This window comes from Pristiophorus japonicus, chromosome 8 (assembly GCF_044704955.1).
Source record: "Pristiophorus japonicus isolate sPriJap1 chromosome 8, sPriJap1.hap1, whole genome shotgun sequence".
In the NCBI taxonomy this organism is placed as follows: Eukaryota; Metazoa; Chordata; class Chondrichthyes; family Pristiophoridae; genus Pristiophorus; species Pristiophorus japonicus.
This window is the reverse complement of record NC_091984.1, coordinates 109595779-109618910: the sequence shown is the minus strand read 5'-3', so window position 1 is coordinate 109618910 and position 23132 is coordinate 109595779.

The following is a 23132-nucleotide window of genomic DNA, read 5'->3' as shown; positions in this document are numbered from 1 at the left end:
CATTACAATAGTGCCTACACATCAAAAGTACTTCATTGGCTGTAAAGCACTTTGGGCATGAAAGACGTTAGTTAAATGCAAGTATTTATTTCCTTTATTTTACATATATTTATATGCTTTCGACAGTACCCAAGATGGCTGTAGTCTGTGAATCTTGTGCAATATTTTCAATGATGCTGTTTTCAAAAGTTTTAAACCTACTGCCGCTGTACTGGAAAAGGAAATGAGGTAGTTTGGGTGGTTAGTTTGAACGGTTTAAAATAGTTAATGGCAACAATTCTATCCAGAACAGCAGTAGGTAGCAAGTTTTTGTTAAATCTTTATAACAGTATATACTTTAGGGGGAAAGAAATGTTTGTGCATTGGAGATTCCCTGAAGGCATTACAGTTCAAACACTCCTGGAACTGTGCTTTTGGAAAATCTGCAGTTGGCTCAGTGTTTAGGGGTGGAGTAAGAAGTCTAGCAATTGGGTGGCAAAAACCCACTTCAAAGAGACCTGTAAACCACCCTCATTTAAAATGTCTTGACGTCTGTAGGATTTGTTATGAGGATGGGGGGAGTGGCGTGGAGAGAGGTGGGCACGGCCTTCTCTAGCTGCCTCCCCGCACTCCTTCAATAGTGAGATGGCAGCTTGTTTTTTTGGCTTGCAAGCCAGAAACAGCTTGCCTCAACAAACCACCTTAATGCCTTCGTTTAAGCAAAAGCGACGTTATTTTGAGGTTCTCCATATAAAGATTGTATTGTCTATCATCTTCGGATCAGCAGAGCTTGGAAAGACTTGAAGTCCTCCAACCAATTGGGCAATTGTTTGTGTCAGGAATTTTATCATTGCGAGCCAGGAAATCTGTACAGCGCATGAATTTTCAAAATCTTCCAAAGGTGTTTTTTTTTTTCATTTTGAACGCAAGTTATAATTTTTAATGCCAAATAAGAAATACATTTTTCAATGTGTGCAGGCCTGTCGGTAATCTGCCAGGAAGAATTGACCAGTGCTTATACAATGTGGCCGCCTCACACAAGGCGGTTCCTTTAACTTGTTCAACGACTGGAGACGCCGTTTGGCAAAATTCCCACCCTAATTTTTGATTCCGGGACAATGCCAGATGGTGTCATTACTGCATCTGTGCAGAATGGATCTGGGATGTGGTAAGTGACATCTAAATGGCACTGTGCACTGAACGAGTTAATGGATTTAACTTCCTGTGATGAGCAATCTAGACATGGCAATTTCATTAACCCAAGGCTGCAATGAGGACACACTCTTTCATTGTTGAGGTGAAATCTCCACTGCACCCCACAAAGCAGCTCAGACTTTATACAAGAACAAAATTGTCAGTCCGCCTGGTTTTAGACTTGGGGCTGACCATACATTATTTTATATGTCCTGAGCAGTTTGCAATGATGTTGTACAACAGCTGCTTGTAAGTGTTTGGTCCTTATACTGGTTTATCGTGGTGACTCTGAGCTTCCCAGTACAGCACTAGGTTCTGGTGGCTGTGAAATTGTTTCTGAATGCTCCTTTTGTGTTCTAATTGCTGATGATCATTTTTACAACCTTGCTCAAATCCCTACTAGATTGCATCTGTTTTATGGAAGTCTCATTCATAAGAGTAGCACACTGGTGCAAAATTTTAATAATTGAACCCGTAACAAACAAGGCCAGTCAGGCACACACACATATAAACATTCATCAAGGACACATTATTTTTCCGGTGCCAAATCCAATTTACTTCCAGTTCTTCCTACTTTCAATATTCAAAATTCCTCATGACTTGCAGTACACATTTCTATCTCTATCTATGATTTTTCTGTAATGATAAAATACTGTACTGAGTACTTCAGGAAAAGTATTATGGAAGGGTCCTTGGAATAAAATGAAAAGTTCCTTTGTTTCCAACTGTCTGGCGGGAGTCACCATTTTAACATTTATAAACCATTAAGAATGTTTTATGAGGAAACAACTCGCGTGGAAAAAGCTGAAGAGTATATGACTCGAACGATGCAATTGTTAATCAAAGATTCCATTTGCTATTGGAAATTAAACACACTAATAAAGTTCGCGAGCAGAGCAAAGCAACCCCTGCAAAATGACGTGCCCACTCTTAATCTGTAACACATGTTTAAAGAATACTTAAGATGCAGGGCCGAGCAACAAAAAGTACATTGCAATCTATTTTATTTCCATTGATCTAAGGGATACTGTTGGGCTGAAATGCAGAGAACACCGGAACAGCTGAGTGCTCCGAGATTGGTTCCTTATGGATCCTTTGGACTTTTGTATTGCATCCTGACGGATTTATTTGGACAGCAAGGTGTTGTTTAATTGATTTCCCCCCCCCCCCCCAAATCAGGGCATTAAAGGGCACGTGCATGTCTTACAGTGCTTCGGAAGAAAACCCCAAAAGCCTGACATGACATCGTTTTTTTACGTCATATTAGGATCTGAACTTCTTTTATATAACTAGTGGCCGACTGGCTGATTTATAACTGGGATTTAATGCACAATATCCTGTGGCAGGAAATGGAAGACTGACTTCATCAGGGCACAGGCTGAGTAGTGAGGCTGGATCAGAACAGTTTTTTTTAAAAAGGTTTCCAGGAATGAGCTGCATCTACCCAGAGAATGAACCCTCTGTATATACAGAGAAAGAAAAACCACCAGACAGTCTGAGGATTTGGGAGGTTGCTCAGGTTTACATGAATGTCCAAATTTACTGAATTTAAACATAGGTTTTATGTGGGCTAAGTCTCTGATTATGTAGGAAACCACACGGAAAATCAAAAGGCGGAAAGCCCTCAATTAACTATGTTTCTCTTGTAGAACTGTAGCATGCGAACAAAGTACAGACAAAAATAGTTTCAGAAAGGAATGTCACAGGAGGAATTGTTAGTGCGTGTGTGTTTAGCTTTGTAAGTCTGAATGGTACAAAATAATTTGTAACGATAACTATTAGTTGCCCCTTGCCGTGATTGGCCCGATTCCCCCAAGCTGTGTGTAATGATCCTTGTGATCAGGTTGGATTCACAAATCAAATGGTACACTTCTCTCAAATATCATGGATTAGCAGATTTCACTGCTCTGTCTCCTTGCTAAAATGAATAAATTAATGTAATTAAAATGCTGGGTTTTGACAAAAAGGTGGATTATTTTAGAACACCACCAATCTGCTAACGCCTTAACTAAACCGATACAAGATAGGAAATAAGAGCTAATCACAGACCCCACCGTAATCAAATCCTGTTCTGCTCACCTATCTAAGTCCCTCTCTGGCTCACACTGGTCATGCATGTAATAGAAACATAGAAAATAGGTGCGGGAGTAGGTCATTCGGCCCTTCTAGCCTGCACCGCCATTCAATGAGTTCATGGCTGAACATTCAACTTCAGTACCCCATTCCTGCTTTCTCGCCATACCCCTTGATCCCCCTAGTAGTAAGGACCTCATCTAACTCCTTTTTGAATATATTTAGTGAATTGGCCTCAACAACTTTCTGTGGTAGAGAATTCCACAGGTTCACCACTCTCTGGGTGAAGAAGTTCCTCCGCATCTCGGTCCTAAATGGCTTACCCCTTATCCTTAGACTGTGACCTCTGGTTCTGGACTTCCCCAACATTGGGAACATTCTTCCTGCATCTAACCTGTCTAACCCCGTCAGAATTTTAAATGTTTCTATGAGGTTGCCTCTCATTCTTCTGAACTCCAGTGAATACAAGCCCAGTTGATCCAGTCTTTCTTGATAGGTCAGTCCCGCCATCCCGGGAATCAGTCTGGTGAACCTTCGCTGCACTCCCTCAATAGCAAGAATGTCCTTCCTCAGGTTAGGAGACCAAAACTGTACACAATACTCCAGGTGTGACCTCACCAATGCCCTGTACAACTGTAGCAACACCTCCCTGACCCTGTACTCAAATCCCCTTGCTATGAAGGCCAACATGCCATTTGCTTTCTTAACCGCCTGCTGCACCTGCATGCCAACCTTCAATGACTGATGTACCATGACACCCAGGTCTCTTTGCACCTCCCCTTTTCCTAATCTGTCACCATTCAGATAATAGTCTGTCTCTCTGTTTTTACCACCAAAGTGGATAACCTCACATTTATCCACATTATACTTCATCTGCCATGCATTTGCCCACTCACCTAACCTATCCAAGTCGCTCTGCAGCCTCACAGCATCCTCCTCGCAGCTCACACTGCCACCCAACTTAGTGTCATCCGCAAATTTGGAGATACTACATTTAATCCCAGAGAACACCGGAACAGCTGAGTGCTCCGAGATTGGTTCCTTATGGATCCTTTGGACTTTTGTATTGCATCCTGACGGATTTATTTGGACAGCAAGGTGTTGTTTAATTGATTGCTTTTTGGGGTTTTAGGTTATATTAAAATTGCGTGACTTATACTGAGAAGTTTCCTACAGTGAATCCAGAAAATTCTTAATAATAGTGGATCTCTTGTGACATTTTTCACTCAGTCAAAGGTTACACTTTTGCAAGGAGAGGTGGCAGCATGGAAATAGGCGATTAGCACACAACCCCCGTGAAAGTATTTGGAAAATGCTTGTAAGAGATCTCTTCAGAGACAGTGAAGTAGTTAGTTCCTTGAAAATAAATGAATCTTATTTTCCTTACCCACTCCAGGTAGGTACGGAAATAATTAAATACCAAAGTTATATAAATATATCACTGCTTATGGGAAACAGCTCTTTACTGTCTCAGTTTAAGTGTAGCATACCATAGCAAACAGCAAGACATATAACTTTCATCCCTTATTTGCATCTGTCTTATACAAAATAGCCTAGAAATTTGATAAACGGGCAACCTAGGGTTTGGCAGAATTGGGGGATGGGTTGTGAGATTTCCTGGGATCTGGCAGCACTTGTGGTTTGGGAGGGCACAGTGTCTGGCAGAATTGAGTAGAGAAATGAGGCAAGGAAAGATAAAAGGTGGTAAAATATAAAGATCCCACTCTCTGCACCTTTCTTTAATTATGGGGAACAATTAAACACCTGGCTGCTTTCATTGCATAAATTATAAATACCCTAGCATAAAATTACTCCACATAGAGTTTTTATTAGATCATGCTTTATTCTGTTCCCATATATTGATGCAAAAACATTTATTTTTAACCCAATAAATTGCTTCGTTCTGTCAATAATGTTTGGAATAGTTGAAAAGTGGCTGGGCTTGGAGCTTACAATGGACACTGAATGACGAGTGTTGCTGTTGGTCATAAAAAATATTTTGCTCCAGGCAAGATTATTTACCTCAGACTGAAATCCCAAAATTTATGGTTGATATTGTTTTCCGGTTTTTAAAATCAAAACTAATTCAACAATCTCGCACACTTCTGGGGTTTTCCATGTAACAGCAAGGGGACAAGCCTTACAAAGGCTCTAAGAATATTCATTCAATTGAGCGTTATTTTCCATTTTTAATGAAATATGGGCATTAAACTCAATCTTAGCGGTTAAATGGGCAGTAGCTGGGCGAACCGAATGGAAAGTCTGCCATTTGGAGTGAAGAAGGGTGGATTGCCGTGATTGACATGGATAGCAACCAATCAGGAGGGACTAAGGCATTTACAGTCCAACCCAATAATTTAATTTCATATTCCATTTCGGTTTCAAATAATTAGGAAAAACATACTAAAGTAATGAGAAAATGCACATTCAACTTTTCCATTGAAAAAACAAAATGCATTGCCGATAAATTATACTTATTTTGGATATCTAAGTATAAATAAAAGAAAGCATAGGTGTTAGTTGTTTCTAAGTCAAGCTGTATCTCTGAAGTAAAATTAAGCAACTCATGGTAAATGAAGTAATTGATTGTAGTTTCAATAATTAAAATTTATCTGGTGGGCGTTGGGGCGGGGAGGGAGAAGTAAACATTTGTTCTCAATGCTACACACCACCAATCCTAATATGGGAAGTCAGAGTTCTTAACTGTACGATAGTACTCTTCCTTGGTGTTACTTGACAGGCAGAGATATGTGGCTGTCTTCCAATATCGGTCCACTGAAACTGATAAGTGGCCAGTAACTTTTGTGCCACACAAGTGCCAGACAATGACCATCTCCTACAAGAACGAGTCTAACCACCACCCACAATGTAACCCGCTATTTAAGAAAGGAGGGAGAGAGAACATATAAGAGTACGAAACGTGCTCAGCAGGAGTAAACCATACGGCCCCTCGAGCCTGCTCCGCCATTTAATACGATCTTGGCTGATCCGATCATGGACTCAGGACCACTTCCCTGCCCGTTCCCCATAACCCCTTATTCCCTTATCAGTTAAGAAACTGTCTATCTCTGTCTTAAATTTATTCAATGTCCCAGTTTCCGTAGCTCTCTGAGGCAGCGAATTCCACAGATTAACAACCCTCTGAGAGAAGAAATTCCTCCTCATCTCAGTTTTAAATGGGCGGCTCCTTATTCTCAGATTATGCCCCCTAGTTTAATCTCCCCTATCAGTGGAAACATCCTCTCTGCATCCACCATGTCAAGCCCCCTCATAATCTTATACGTTTCGATGGTATCTAGTTCTAGAAAATACCCAACAGCTGCCGTGTCCTCCCGTTGTAACTTCAACAGGCTTATACTGGAACAGCTAGAAACTATTCCTTTATTACAATATGATTTGCGAATAAGAGTAAAGACACCTTCATGCAATTATATAGGGCACTAGCGAGACCACACCCAGAGTATTGTGTACAGTTTTGTTCTCCTTATCTAAGGAAGGATATACTTGTCATTGAGGGATTGCAACAAAGGTTCACTAGTCTGATTCCTGGGATGGGGGGGGATTGTCCTAATGAGGAGAGATTGAGTAGACCAGGCCTATATTCTCTAGAGTTTAGAAGAATGAGAGATTATCTCATTGAAACATGCAAAATTCTTACAGGGCTTGACAAGGTAGATGCAGAGAGGATGTTTTCCCTGGCTGGGGAGTGTAGAACCAGAAGTCACAATCTCGGAATAAGGGTCGGCGATTATTCTCTCACAAACAGAAATGTGATAATGACCAGATAATCTGTTTTTTTGTTATGTTGATTGAGGGATAAATATTGGCCAGGACACCGGGGGATAACTCCTCTGCTCTTCTTCAAAACATAAGAACATAAGAAATAGGAGCAGGAGTAGGCCATTTGGCCCCTCGAGCCTGCTCTGCCATTCACTAACATAATGGCTGATCTTCTACCTCAACTCTACCTTCCCACGCTATCCCCATATCCCTTAATTCCCTTTGTTCCCAAAAACATATTGACCTCGGTATATACTCAATGACTGAGTATCCGCAGCTCTCTGGGGTAGAGAATTCCAAAGATTCACAATCTTTTGAGTGAAGACATTTCTCCTCATCTCAATCCTAAATGGCAGACCCTTTATTTTGAGACTGTACTAGACTCCAAGCCAGGGGAAACATCTTCTCAGAATTAACCCATAGCAAGCCCCTTAAGAATTTTATCATCATCATCATTGGCATTCCCTCGTAATCGATGAAGACATGCTTCCATTCTAAAAGTGAGTTCTGAGGTGACTGTACAGTCCAATACAGGAATTACAGTCTCTGTCACGGGTGGGACAGACAGTCGTTGAAGGAAAGTACAAGTACTTTGGTTCAGTATTCACTAAGGAGGACACAAACAACCTTCCGATATAAAAGGGGTCAGAGGGTCTAGTAAGGAGGAGGAACTGAGGGAAATTCTTATTAGTCGGGAAATTGTGTTGGGGAAATTGATGGGATTGAAGGCCGATAAATCCCCAGGGCCTGATGGACTGCATCCCAGAGTACTTAAGGAGATGGCCTGGGAAATAGCGGATGCATTGACAGTCATTTTCCAACATTCCATTGACTCTGGATCAGTTCCTATCGAGTGGAGGGTAGCCAATGTAACCCCACTTTTTAAAAAAAGGAGGGAGAGAGAGAAAACAGGGAATTATAGACCGGTCAGCCTGACCTCAGTAGTGGGTAAAATGATGGAATCAATTATTAAGGATGTCATAGCAGCGCATTTGGAAAGAGGTGACATGATAGGTCCAAGTCAGCATGGATTTGTGAAAGGGAAATCATGCTTGACAAATCTTCTGGAATTCTTTGAGGATGTTTCCAGTAGAGTGGACAAGGGAGAACCAGTTGATGTGATATATTTGGACTTTCAGAAGGCTTTCGATAAGGTCCCACACAAGAAATTAATGTGCAAAGTTAAAGCACATGGGATTAGGGGTAGTGTGCTGACATGGATTGAGAACTGGTTGTCAGACAGGAAGCAAAGAGTAGGAGTAAATGGGTACTTTTCAGAATGGCAGGCAGTGACTAGTGGGGTACCGCAAGGTTCTGTGCTGGGGCCTCAGCTGTTTACACTGTACATTAATGATTTAGATGAGGGGATTAAATGTAGTACCGTATATACTCGCGTATCCTGCGATCTCGCGTATCATGCGACCCCTAAATTTTCGTCCCCAAAACATGATTTTACCATATATCTCGTGTATCATGCGAGTCACTTTTTTGAGATCGAATACAGACCTTAACATGAAACATCGAGTGGATTCTGCTGTGAAAGCTGTTCGCGAATCGAACACCGATACAGCAATCATTCCAGCTGGCTTGACTAGCGTCGTTCAGCCACAGCCTCTACTGTGTTTGCGGGTAAAAGAAGCATGGGCTGAGATAGATGGAGCCTCTAATAATGCAGCAAACTTCAGAGGGAGTTGTGGGTGGCGGAGGTCGGGTCGCCGGGGGGGTGGGGGGGGGTGAGGAGGAGGTCGGATTGGGTCACCGGGGGGAAGCGGAGGTCGGGTTGCCGGGTGGGGGGGGGAGTTGGGGGAGCGGAGGTCGGGTCGCTGGGGTAGGGAGAGCGGGGGTCGGGTCGGATCCGGTCCGGTCTCTTTCCTCCCCCCCTCCGACCTCCGCGACTCTCTCTCCCCCCCGACCTCCGCGACTCTCTCTCATCCCCCCCGATACAGTACAAGCGACAATAGAGGCTGCAATCCAGCCCAGGAGATACCTGCCGAGATTCAGCGTGGATACGGTCTGCTTAACAGACTAACAGCCTAATCTTGGCCAGCACTTCACACCCGCAAATTTTGTATCTCGCGTATCATGCGACCCCCCAAATTTAGGTTACAATTTAGGTCTTCAAAAGTCGCATGATACGCGAGTATATACGGTATCTCCAAATTTGCGAATGATACTAAGTTGGGTGGCAGTGTGAGCTGCGAGGAGGATGCTATGAGGCTGCAGAGTGACTTGGATAGGTTAGGTGAGTGGGCAAATGCATGGCAGATGAAGTATAATGTGGATAAATGTGAGGTTATCCACTTTGGTGGTAAAAACAGAGAGACAGACTATTATCTGAATGGTGACAGATTAGGAAAAGGAGAGGTGCAACGAGACCTGGGTGTCATGGTACATCAGTCATTGAAGGTTGGCATGCAGGTACAGTAGGCGGTTAAGAAAGCAAATGGCATGTTGGCCTTCATAGCGAGGGGATTTGAGTACAGGGGCAGGGAGGTGTTGCTACAGTTGTACAGGGCCTTGGTGAGGCCACACCTGGAGTATTGTGTACAGTTTTGGTCTCCTAACTTGAGGAAGGACATTCTTGCTATTGAGGGAGTGCAGCGAAGGTTCACCAGACTGATTCCCGGGATGGTGGGACTGACCTATCAAGAAAGACTGGATCAACTGGGCTTGTATTCACTGGAGTTCAGAAGAATGAGAGGGGACCTTATAGAAACGTTTAAAATTCTGACGGGTTTAGACAGGTTGGATGCAGGAAGAATGTTCCCAATGTTGGGGAAGTCCAGAACCAGGGGTCACAGTCTAAGGATAAGGGGTAAGCCATTTAGGACCGAGATGAGGAGAAACTTCTTCACCCAGAGAGTGGTGAACCTGTGGAATTCTCTACCATGGAAAGTAGTTGAGGCCAATTCACTAAATATATTCAAAAGGGAGTTAGATGAAGTCCTTACTACTAGGGGGATCAAGGGGTATGGCGAGAAAGCAGGAAGGGGGTACTGAATTTGCATGTTCAGCCATGAACTCATAGAATGGCGGTGCAGGCTAGAAGGGCCGAATGGCCTACTCCTGCACCTATTTTCTATGTTTCTATGAAAGAGTGGGTGGGGAGTCTGGTTTGCCGCACGCTCCTGCCGCTGCCTGCGCTTGTATTCTGCTTGCTCTCGGCGACGAGACTCGAGGTGCTCAGCGCCCTCCCGGATGCTCTTCCTCCACTTAGGGCAGTCTTTGGCTAGGGACTCCCAGGTGTCGGTGGGAATGTTGCACTTTATCAAGGAAGCTTTGCGATCCTGGGGATCGCTTGCAGTGCAGGAGTTCTGAGTAAAGTGCTTGCTTTGGGAATCTTGCGTCGGGCATGCGGATTATGTGGCCGCCCAACGGAGCTGGTTGAGTGTGGTCAGTGCTTCGATGCTTTTTATATGTTTCAATGAGCTCACCTCTCATTCTTCTAAACTCGAGGGAATGTAGGCCGAGTCTACTCAATCTCTCCTCATAAGGCAATTCCCTCATCCCAAGCTACAAAAATTTCATTTCTTGAAGTCAATCTCTGCAAATCCAACCAGGAAAGTAGTCAAAGTAGACATGTGTTTCTTTGAGCATTCTTCACCCCAGCAAGCTGAGAGGCACAGACCAGAAGAGGGTTCTTTCCATGTTCCCTGTTAAGATGTCCGATTGGAAACCAGCTGGTTCACAACAATTTGCCACAGTACTCCTGGGAGAGGGTGGGGAAGACTTCAATCCAGGGCTACTGACCAGCCGCCTCAGGTGGACAGTGGACATGGAAATGTTGGAGGAGGTCAGGATTGGCTGGACCAAGATGCCCTCACACAGAGCACCAGCCATCCTTCACTGTCAAGACTCACACATGAAGACTGACCACTTGAATGAGCCTTGACAATGAAAGTCGACCAGCACACTATGTGAGGACATCATGGCCAATTCCAATCCAACAGCTCCATGTATACCGTGCAAGACTCACCCCAGCAGGAGGCAGCACCTTTCAGAAAGGGAGTGTAGAATTTACCAATATTTCGCAAAGATTCCTTGTACCTTTCCCCTGCAGAGGAGAAGAATCCCTTTTTGGACTTTTAAAATGAGTTTAAAGGGCAGACAAGGCATGCAGGGGATTAAAGGGGATGCATTCATGGAGACCCCACCCCAGTGTTTGGACTCATAGGAAAGGGAATTTAATTTGGAACTCAATGAATATTTTGGTATCCTAGGAAAAACTGAGGAAGATACCTAAGAGCTTTACAAGTTTAAGATCTCTAAAGGAGCATGTTGGAAGAGACAGCCAGAGCAGAGGGTGGGACTTCACTCAGGAATTGGAGCTAATTCAATTTGTCTGGGAGAATGTGTCAATCGATAACTAACAAGAACTGTGAGCATAAAAATTCACTCCCTCGGACATAAACGCATCAAGAGCTATCAGGCTAATCACCGGAGACCATTATTGGCATGCATGTGCAAATAGACCTATAGAAATCACGGGCCCAGCCAAATGGCCCAAGAGTTTAAACACTGCTTCAACAATGCCAACCAGTGATTTTCCACATTACCACATCATAATCAAATTACTGTTGAACGAGCCCGCTAAATTCTGACAAAGAAGAGGGCTCAAAACTAATGAGCAGCTCCCTTGAAACAAAGAGCTGGGCCAGATTTGGCGGGAGATAAGGAAGCCTTTTTGGGGTATATCTATTCCCAGTTTTACAAGGGAAAATCCACAAGCAGCAGGAGATGTGGAGTGAAAAAATGGAGTAGTGGAGAAAACTACAAGAAACCATCAAGGACCGACCGAGTACGCCGACAGCAAGAGGCCCACGAAACGGAAGGTTGTCAGCAACCAAATTGACACCCGGGCCACCACAACCAGCGAAACGACCAATCGAAACCAACTCAGCAAAAACCGAAGAATCGACATTTATTTCGATTCTATTTCTGAATGACCAACGAGTGAGAAATTGCCTAAAATGACTAACTAATTCTATTCCTAACCAAAGAAAGTGGGTACTTACCCCATACATCCAAAACGTGACTTACCGCATCAGCGGACTCACCCCAACTGAAGATTATGCACTCCGAAGTTCACTCCTCCACTCACCTAGAAGGCAAAGTACAGCGAACCCCAAAACCGTGATTCACCGGCAACTGTCAAAAGGGATTGGTGAACTTGACCCCCTGAGCAAAACGTAGTTAGTTAGGGGAATTGGGAGGGGGAGGCTGGGATAACTTGTGTAAATGTATCTGCATTCTCCTCTTTACCCCATTTTGAGTTTAAGCTGTATAATTTTCCCCACAGGCTGTATTGGTATCACTATTCTGTGTGTGTTATTAAAGATGTGCCTTTTACTTCTTTTTAAACACTATAAAGCCATACCTGCTTCCTACCTTGAAACCGATTGTCTGTCCAAGTCTGTCACAGTCCCTTCATAATTCCAGAGTCTAGAACCAAGGGTGTGGGAGCGATTCAAAACCGCTCATATAAGGTCAGAAGGGAAAACTGACCCCTTGAAAACCACCCCTTACAGGTAATGGCGACCACGAAGGGACACTGGTACAAGGGACGTGATAACAGAGACTGGTTTCAGGAAAAGAAGCAAAATGGAAGAGGGGATTTCCTCGTATGTGTTTAAGAGGGTAAATGTGGCTAAGGAGTGGGTACTCGATCTATTGTATGCTGAGAGTCCAGAAGATGCTGCAGCTCAATGGACCAAGAGAAAGGACCATAAAAGGTCGATGGTGAAGGCCATTTGGCTAGTTTGCCTTCAGCGACAGATCCAGCTTCTAGATGAGGAGAATGAGAAATTAAAGGGAGTATTGAGGCAGGCAGAAGAGAGGTCCAGTGCAAGGGCCACAGTTGGGGAAAGGCTGTGGACAGAGGTGGGACAGTTAAAGGAAAGTAGAGAGCTCATTAAAAAAAGGCACAAAACCCAAATGGACCTTTTACAGTGTCAGATTATTGAAGCCAAGAATTCCTGCCTCGCCAAGCAAGTTAGAGTATGGGGAGAGGATGAGAGACATTCAGGTAGCTGAAAAGATAGCCAGTACCAGGGAATTCGAGGCAGGAAACCACGGCCCCTGCCAGCACCAGATCCAAAGCTTGAACCTTGCTCTATCCCAGGCTAAAGGCATGGTGTGCCTGATAAACCCAGGTTTAGCCCAGGAACACCTGGTAGAGCAAGGAGAAACCCCTCAGTCACCGCCTGCAGCTCCCGGAAACGGCCCAGAGCAGCAGGGGTGTCAGCCAGAGTGCGGGGCAAGCAAGGATTGTGAACTACCACCACCGGCGGCCCTGAGTTTTAACTCGGTTTGGCAGCAGGGGGAAGAGGGCGAGCCAATACAAGAAGTGTCGGAACCAGGGCCAATGCACCCGGTCCGGCAGCAAAAGTTTGGCCCGCCTAGCGCTGATGGGGGCAGCAGGATACCTAGAAAGCAACTTCGTAGTCCCCTACGACCCCCAAAAACTGAGGGCTATAATAGGCCACCTAAGTAAGCTCACCCAACAGGGGATCCCTCGGTACACTTCCTGGAAGTGGAACACACAGGGGATATTAACGGGTGCGATGATTCGGCACAGGCTAAGCTTTGCTCTTCTCGCTAGACACCAAGCTGTGCCATTCCCTCTCTTCAGACAGCAGAAAGGGGCGAAACACGTACGCTGTGGTTAAGGAGGAGGTTCTAGAGGCCATGGATATGAACGACGGGAGTCCTTTCTCCCGAGTGGAGAAGACAGTACAGCTCAATGGGGAGACAGGTTGTGGCCGGTCTACGAAAGGGCATGTAGTGGGGTTCTTGACCGGGCCCAACTGGCCCCCAACAAGCTGGCTCACTGGCTCCGCAACCTGGTGGCAAACAGCTTACCTGGAGTAAAGGCAAACGCCGAGGTCTGGTTCGATCCAAGAGATCCCAGAACCACCGAGGAGACAGTGGTCAGACAGTTGACCCTGGCTTACCGGAACGGTGGAGGGACAGAGGAGCCCTCCTCTAAAGGGAAGGTCCATGAGATTAAACTCAGCCAAGGCAAGAGAGAGTGGCATCAGGAAGGTGGGAACCCTCCCCACAAAGGGTGTGAGTGCTTTTGGTGTGGGGAAAGTTGGCACTGTAGGAACCCCTGGAAAGAGACTAAGGGAAAGGCTCCTCCAGCCCCAGCCCGTAAAGCCGGGGCAGGAACACCCGACTCATATGAGACACTCGTAGCCGTCCTACAGACACTTATAAACGGACAGGGAGCAGTAGCTACCGCAACCGGTACAGTAGCCGGTACGGTAAAACCCTCTGCTCCAACCCACCCAGATGCATGACTAAAGCCAGCGCAGCCTGTGTACCTGTGTTCCCTAGAGTACGATGCCTGGAAGAGACCATGCGTTACGATGGAGGTGGAGAAAGTGAAAGGGACCTACCTGCTAGATACTGGTGCTTCCAGCATCCTTGTATATGCAGATAACCCAGCTACCTCACCTCTATCGACGGGGTCCCGTACAGTCTAGTGGGGTTCACAGGCAATGAGCAAACTGGTTCGTTTTCCATCCCACTCACCATTCAGTTAGGGACACTCAAAACCAAATGGAAGTGTGAAATGATAAAATGGGAGCAGAAGGGAAAAGGGATCCTGAGGGATGATTTTATCATTAGCCACCAGATCCTAGTGGATCTCAGGAACCACTGTCTATGGGGAGCCATAGGGACAGACAGGGAAAGTGAGGTGGCGGTTATCCCAGAAAAAGGGGCCAAGGGAACGTTGTGTACCGTGAAGCCAAAGGAGGATTATGACTTGGAATTACTGGTCAGTAACACCCCAGTGGAGTACCAGGCATATGTACGGGCACAACTTGCAGCATTCGCCACCCACAAACATGATTGTGGTAGGGTAACAGGGGTGGAAGTTAGTATAAAAGGAGTCCCCATGACCTGACCACAAAAGCAATATAACTTCTCCAGGGAGGCAGAGGCAGACCTGACAACGGCGCTGGGATCACTGGTGGAGCAAGGGATAGCTACCCATGTGAACTTTCCACTAATGGCCGGTTTAGAAACCGGACAACTCATGGAGGGCCACCATGGACTTTCGAGTACTAAATAAGAATATTCCTGTCTGTGCATCCACTGTAGCAGCCGTAGCGGACCTCATAGGGAGTATTCCAGCATCCGCGACCACTTTCACGGTGCTGGACATTTTAAATTGTTTCTGGTCCATTCCTTTAAAACGGGAGGACCAGTACAAGTTCGCCTTTACCTTTTAAGGGCCAACAATACACGTGGAACTGTCTTCCCCAAGGCTTCCACAACAACCCCAGCATTTTTCACCAATGCATGGCGAACTGTTTAAAGGGCTTTAGCAGACCCCAGCAGTTGGTGCAGTATGTGGATGATCTGCTCCTGTTCACTGATCAGGGGGAGGAGCATAGCCCACTGCTGGCCGAGCTGCTGGAGCTGCTAAAAGAAGAAGGGTTTAAAGTAAACCCCAAGAAGGCACAGATCGGGCAGAAGGAAGTCAAAATCCTGGGGCTGACTGCGCGCTAGGGAAAGGGCCATAGACAAGGCTAGAAGGAAGGCAGTACAGGAGTTACCGGCCCCCAACACAGTGACAGGGGTAAGATCATTTCTAGGACTGACCGGGTACTACAGAGATTTTATTGAGGATTATGCAGCCACCGCAGCCCCTCTGCTCAGGCTCCTACACAAGGGTGTAGAGTGGGACTAGGATGAGGGTTGCGAGGCAACATTTAATCAGCTCAAGAAGGACTTGCAGACCGCGCCAGCCTTAGGAGCGATAGATGAGGGAAAGGAATTTTTCCTGGAGGTGGCAGCTAGCGGGGACAGCCTGAGCTCAGTGCTGCTTCAAGAGCGGCACGGCCAGCTGAGACCGGTGGTTTACTCCTCCAGGATCCTCACAGATGTGTTGAAGGGGTAATCCAACTGTGAGAGACACCTCCTAGCCACACATTGGGCAGTGAAAAGATCCTTGATCTTCACGGGAGGGTCTCCTCTAACAGTCCTAACCCACCACACACCTACTCAGATGCTCCTAGATGGGAGAATTAAGGACAGGACAGTGGGCAGTGCCCGCATTGCTCGCTGGATCCTGCTCCTCTCCCAGATGAACCTCAGAGTAGAAGGCCTCCGCGAGTCAAGTCTCGCAGCTAACTTAGTCTACTCAGGGAAAGCCCACAGGTGCTCCATAGAAGGGGTATGGGAGGTGAACATTGGCCTTCGGGCAGGGTTACACCCTACAGGCCGGGACATCTACGTGGACGGATCCAGCACGATATCTGCTGGCGAGCGACTCACTGGGTGCGGAGTCTATGACCCAAGGGCAGGTATTGCCCTGGCAATCAAGCTCCCCAGCACCATGAGCGCCCAGCATGCTGAACTGTCCGCCGTAATGTACGTGGTGACCCACCCCGAGGAATTCCCTATCCCGTATACTATTTGCTCGGACAGTATGTTCACCTGCAATTCATGTACGGAGTACTTGGCTATCTGGTCCCGTCACGGATACACGTCTGCTGACGGGAGACCCCTGGCAATCAAGCCTCTGCTGAAGAAAATCATGACAGTGGTGCGGGAAGAGGGAAAGGTCTACATACATAAGATGAAGGCCCATTCAAAAACCGAACCCCGTGCAGAGGGAAACCCACAGGCTGATAAACTGGACAAAGAAGGTGCCCGCACGGGAAAGTTCTGGGACCCCTATGACACCGGCCGCATAGCAGCGGTCAAGAATAAGAACAGGGCAGCAGAGAGTACAGGGATAGCTTTGGCCCCGGACTTAAAAACAGTTCAGGCAAATGACCCGGTCCTGAAAGCTGTCCTGAACGCGCTAGCTAGAGGAGAGAGTAGAAGGTCCGTACGGCACAGCAGCCATTACTGTTAAGGAAGGCATGCTGTTTAAAGAAGGACAATGGGTCGTGCCTCAGCAGCACCAGAGGGAATTCCTAAAACTGGCCCATGAGGGTCCAGGAGCGGGACACCCCGGGCCTGAGACCACCTGGCAACGGGTGGAACAGGCAGGATGGTGGCTGGGAGGACATCCACGAGTTCTGTGCAAACTGCCTGGTGTGTGCTGCGAACAACCCTGACCCCCAGAAAAGGAAAGTGTCCCTAGGACACATCAGGAGGGTAGAGGGACCATGGCAGTCAATCCAAATTGACTACATCAGGCCCCTACCACCGCCCAGGGAGGCAACAAATACTGCCTAGTCCTGGTGGACGTGTTCTCAAAATGGGTTGAAGCCTTCCCCTGCTGAACAGCCACCGCACTAGGGACAGCTAAGATTCTAGTGAGGGAAGTGTTCTCCCGGTGGGGACTCCCACAGTATGTGGAGTCGGACCAGGGGAGCCATTTCACTGGGCAGGTAATGCAGGCAACCCTTAAGGTGCTTGGCATTGAGGGGAAATGGCACGTTGCCCGCAACCCACAGTCATCGGGCATTGTGGAGCGTTTAAACCGCACCATTAAAGAAAGGCTGCGGAAGGAGATGGGAGACTCACCCCAAAAGTGGGTGGAGGTCTTACCGTTGGTCCTAATAGGGATCCGAGCCATCCAGTCAAAGAGCACGGGGTATTCCCCATACGAGCTCATGACTGGCCGGATCATGCGAACCCCCACCCATGTCCTAGCCCCAGTGCTCACAGAAGGTCAGCTCAGAGAGGTGAACCAGGACCGGTTTGTCAGGAACCTGTTTGAACACCTCAAACAGATTCATTGGCAGGCTGCTAGTAACATGGGCAGACAGCATCGGAGTAACCGCCAGCAAACACCACAAATGGGAGATAGGGGACCAGGTCATGGTGAGGAACTATGCTCGGGTAGGGGTTTTTGAAGCATTATATATGGGGCCATACAGCACTGTTGACAAGGCAAGCCCGATGGTCTATGCCATAAAGCTGCCCCGTCATACTAAGTGGTTCCACATCAACCAGTGCAAGCTGTACAACCCAGGGTCAGCCAAGCACAGAGGGCAGCCGGGAGGTGTGAACCGGCCTCAGGACGGGGACCCTCCGTTGGCCGCCCCCGACGGTGGAGGGCCCATAGGGAATGTGGCAGGCTCAGAAACTGTGCCGAAAGGGGCGGTGAATTGCACTACTGGAGGGGCTATCCCACCCATCGTTTGGGATTCGGACTCACCCCCAGTAACCGAAGCCCTGAGAAGGACCCTCCGTACACCACGGCCAAAGATACCGTGGTCACCGGCATCTGAGCCTCAGTGATTCTACCCTAGGAGAAGGGCAGCCCAACAGGAAAGGCCGAAGGTCAGAAGTACAAAGGTCGCTCAGAGTAAGGACCCCCAGTCAGCCGCCTCCAGTGGTGAGGGACTCACAGGAGCAGTAGCAACGAGCTGTCCCAGAGACAAGGGTCTCCAGCTCACCGGCTGCGCGGAAACCCTAGCATCCAGACGGCTATCAGGCCGCACAAGGCATGGGCCCGACAGGGATTAACCAGGCCACCCGGAGACGGGTGGCGGTTGTACATAGCTCTAATTTTAGTTTAAGGCAGCTGACTGCACCGTTTTACATTTTCAGTTTAGTTTAGAATGAAGGTTAATGTTGCAGTAATGTTTAGGTGATTGTTTTGAGTTTGTCTTGTGTGTCAGCCAGCCTGAGAGCAGTTCTCAAGGGCAGGGCTGTGTGTTCTGTGTGTTTTACAAGAGTGGAAAGGAGGGAAGGAATCAAGATGAGAAGGAATCAAGATGAGAAGGATCCTGTGTCTGTTCACCCTGGCAGGGTTAAGCATCGGGGACCGAGGTGACGTGGAGGAATCCTGCATTTATGGGTGCTCGGGAGGGAGAGCACCAATGGTGACTACTGGAGGTGGCACACAGGGGGTGGAGGAGATTGCTGTTTATTCCCACGAGGGACGGTGGCTGGGGTCAAACTCCACCCGATATACCGGCCAGGACGGGTTCACCTACGGGGAGGCTTCCATCCCATGCCCCAGGGTACAGGTCGTTGTGGTGCGGGTTAGTGTGACCGAGGGAAAACGGGTATGCGTTACATGTAAAGGGCAGATTCCTCTGGATAGGTGGTGGTGGTGGCTCAGAAAACTGAGCAGTGACATGGGAGACTTCACAGCCGATTGGGAACGGTTGGGGAACGATACCTACCGGACTATCACGGGGACATAGGGGGGAGTGAGTGTGTGTTGGGATAAGTGGTGGGAATCGGAACAAGGGATCTATGTCTGCATGTGGGAGTCAGAGAGGGTCTGTCCTGCAGGCATGTCGATCGCCTTTACCAGAAGATGGCAAGATAACGGGGAAGGGATGGGATGGGACGCAAGTCTGCTTGCATGTGAGGTCTTATACGCCCCGGTCCCAGTTAACGCCACTGAACCGCTAGCACGCCCCAAAAAACCCTGCCTAATATCCCGACTGGACGTACAGTAACTGATAGGTGTCCTACCACTACCAAGGGACCAGGGAATGGGCTAGTCCTCATACCAACCGACAAGGTACTCTACCAGGGGGTACACTGCGCCGTAGCTTCAGTCATCCTAAACCTAGCTGAGGTGCACTTACCTGGATGGTGCCCCAAGGAAATAGAACTATTATACCAAGTATTGCAATAAGACATGTTTTAAAAATTTTGAGTTAGACTTTGGTAACGTAGACAAAGCAGACTTATATACATTCTACGCCAAAACCGACAAGGGTACCGGGAGACACAGGAGGGGAATCTGGAATGACATTTTCACAGCATATAACACGGGATCCTCTGTGGTGAATAGTCTAGATGACATGGAACTACAACTACAAATAAATACTCTAAAGAACCAGCTACGTAAAATCCTAAAAGTGGTGGGCTCGGAACTACATGAGGATCAGGCCACGACAGTTCATTTAAAAGAAATCATAGAAGAATTAGAAAGACACGCTAAAACGGTAAATGCACTCATACGGGAGGACAGGAATGCTTCAGATCAGGCTGCACAGAATGAGATGTGCGTGCTGTACGGGGCATGGTTGCTGGGTGAGGGTCGCAGCAACCGGGAGGATTTAAAACAAGGTTTAGTCTCCTCCTGGATCAGCAACAAACACCTTGCAGCCCTCCAACCGTTTAGTAATTCACTGAGCCCGTGTCAACTCCGCCCAGCTTCGGAAGCCTACCCTGGCCTAGTAGACTGTGGGCGTTCCAATCACACTATCATGGGGATAGTAGTGAGGATGCCGGTCGAGGATGCCGGTCATGGATGGGACAGCCAGACCCGCACCGGTATACAGGGTGGAGAATATTGGGTCATTCAAGGGGGTGCACACGTCTGTTACTCAGCGGGCCCACCTTATGTCATAAAGTGGGAGCACGCTATGACAGGTACTGACCTCTCTGGATGCCGGAGCCGGGGCACACACATAGTGCTGTGTCCCCAGCACTTGAACGCCTACTTGAGATCACAGTGTGGGTTTAAAGCTGCTGCTGCACAACCTATCAACTGTACCATGGAGGTAATGGCACAAGACCATGTTCCCCCACAGGTAGCATACATAGGGGCTGGGATATAGTGTGTCACCACCAGTGCACCCCACTACCAATATGGATAACATATATGGTGTCCAGTGAGCGAAAGCAGTTTTTGCTTTAAACCTGAAGCAGAAGTTCGAGTGGCCCAAGAACAGATTGTCCTCATTCCTGAACCCTCACTGTAACAGAAAACTTTACCAACTTACAAAACTATGTCACACATTTTGGTTATGCAATTCCTCCTCTACCCAAACATCTTACCTCTTTGTGGAAATCTGTGGAAGTATCGCAAAAACATTTCTACACACTAGAGCAAAAGACAACCGTAATAGAGAGCGAGATTTCAGACATCACAGTTCCACCCTGGGTGGGACATTCTCAACAATATAGAAGTCCCTCCTTGGATTAGGATAGTCTCCCATCTTTTAATGGTTTGCCAGCTTGGAATAATTCTGTATTTATGGTGTTCTAAGTGTAAGGGGAGAAAACAAAAGCGCCGATCCAGACATTACCGGGTGGTGGACAAACCTCAGGAGACCAATTGATGTTGTTTAATTTTAATCTATGTTCTTGCTTCTGTAATGTGGTTGTACGTTACCTACATGCTGGTGAATATAATGTAATTGAAATGAAATGTAACTGCTGAAATGCAATTGTAGTGATTGAACCCCCTCCAAGCTGGGAGGGTGTAAATGTAAAAAGTTTGTACCTGTAAAGGGAAAAGTGTGTATCTATGGTGATGTTGCATAAGTGTAATGCATAGTTTGTGTATTAGTTTAGTTAATTTACGGGGAAGGTTATCTCTTGAGAGTCAGAAATTTTGCTCACCTGGAAGATGATACCATAAGTGGTATGGTATCACAGGGGGGACTGTAGAATTTACCAATATTTCGCAAAGATTCCTTGTACCTTTCCCCTGCAGAGGAGAAGAATCCCTTTTTGAACTTTTAAAGTGAGTTTAAAGGGCAGACGAGGCCTGCAGGGGATAAAAGGAGGGCATTCATGGAGACCCCCCCTTCCCACCCCAGTGTTTGGACTCATAGGAAAGGGAATTTAATTTGGAACTCGATGAACATTTTGGTATCCTAGGAAAAACTCTGAGGAAGACACCTAAGAGCTGTACAAGTTTAAGATCTCTAAAGGAGCATGTTGGAAGAGACTGCCAGAACAGAGGGTGGGACTTCACTCAGGAATTGGGTATTAGAGCTAATTCAATTTGTCTGGGAGAATGAGTCAATTGATAACTAACAAGAACTGTGAGGCATAAAAATTCACTCCCTAGGACATAAATGCATCAAGAGCTATCAGGCTAATCACCGGAGACCATTATTGGCATGCATGTGCAAATAGACCTATAGAAATCACGGGCCCAGCCAAATGGCCCAAGAGTTTAAACACTGCTTCAATAATGCCAACCGGTGATTTTCCACATTACCACATCATAATCAAATTACTGTTGAACGAGCCCGCCAAATTCTGACAAAGAAGAGGGCTCAAAACTAATGAGCAGCTCCCTTGAAACAAAGAGCTGGGCCAGATTTGGCGGGAGATAAGGAAGCCTTTTTGGGGTATATCTATTCCCAGTTTTACAAGGGAAAATCCACAAGCAGCAGGAGGTGGGGTGTGAAGAAATGGAGTAGTGGAGAAAACTACAAGAAACCATCAAGGACCGACCGAGCATGCCGACAGCAAGAGGCCCATGAAACGGAAGGTTGTCAGCAACCAAATTGACAACCCGGGCCACCACAACCAGCAAAACGACCAACCGAAACGAACTCAGCAAAAACCGAAGAATCGACATTTATTTCCACTCTAGAATCTACTTCTGAATGACCAACAGGTGAGAAATTACCTAAAAGGACTAACCAAAGTATTCCTAACCAAAGAAAATGGGTACTTACCCCATACATCCAAAACGCGACTTACCGCATCAGCGGACTCACCCCAACTGAAGACTACACAGTCCCAAGTCCTCTCCTCCATCCGGGGTACGGCTCGCCTAGAAGGCAAAGTACAGTGAACCCCAAAACCGTGATTCACCGGCAACTGTCAAAAGGGATTGCTGAGCATAACCCCCTGAACCCCCAGAGCTATAACTTAGTTAGTTAGGGGAATTGGGAGGGGGAGGCTGGGATAACTTGTGTAAATATATCTGCATTCTCCTCTTTATCCCATTTAGAGTTTAAGCTGTATTCTTTTCCCCACATGCTGTATTTTGACATTTTATTCAATGTGTTGTAGCCCTCAGTGTGTATTGGTATCACATTTCTGTGTGTTATTAAAGGTGTGCCTTTTACTTATTTTTAAACACAATAAAGCCATACCTGCTTTCTACCTTGAAACCGATTGTCTGTCCAAGTCTGACACAGTCCCTTCATAATTATAGAGTTTAGAACCAAGGGTGTGGGAGTGATTTGAAACCGCTCATATAAAGTCAGAAGGGAAAGCTGACCCCCTGAAAACCACCCCTTACAGGAGAGAGGAAGAGAGAATATTGGACGATGATAGAGAAACATAATCGCAGGTCACCTAGTCTACTGATCGGTTTGGTATTCAGCTTGTTTTTTCAGAATGTTGTGCTCTCTAGTTCCAATCTGAATTAGTTCACTGCATTTGAAGCTCATTACTATAAAGGGCTGAATGGAGTA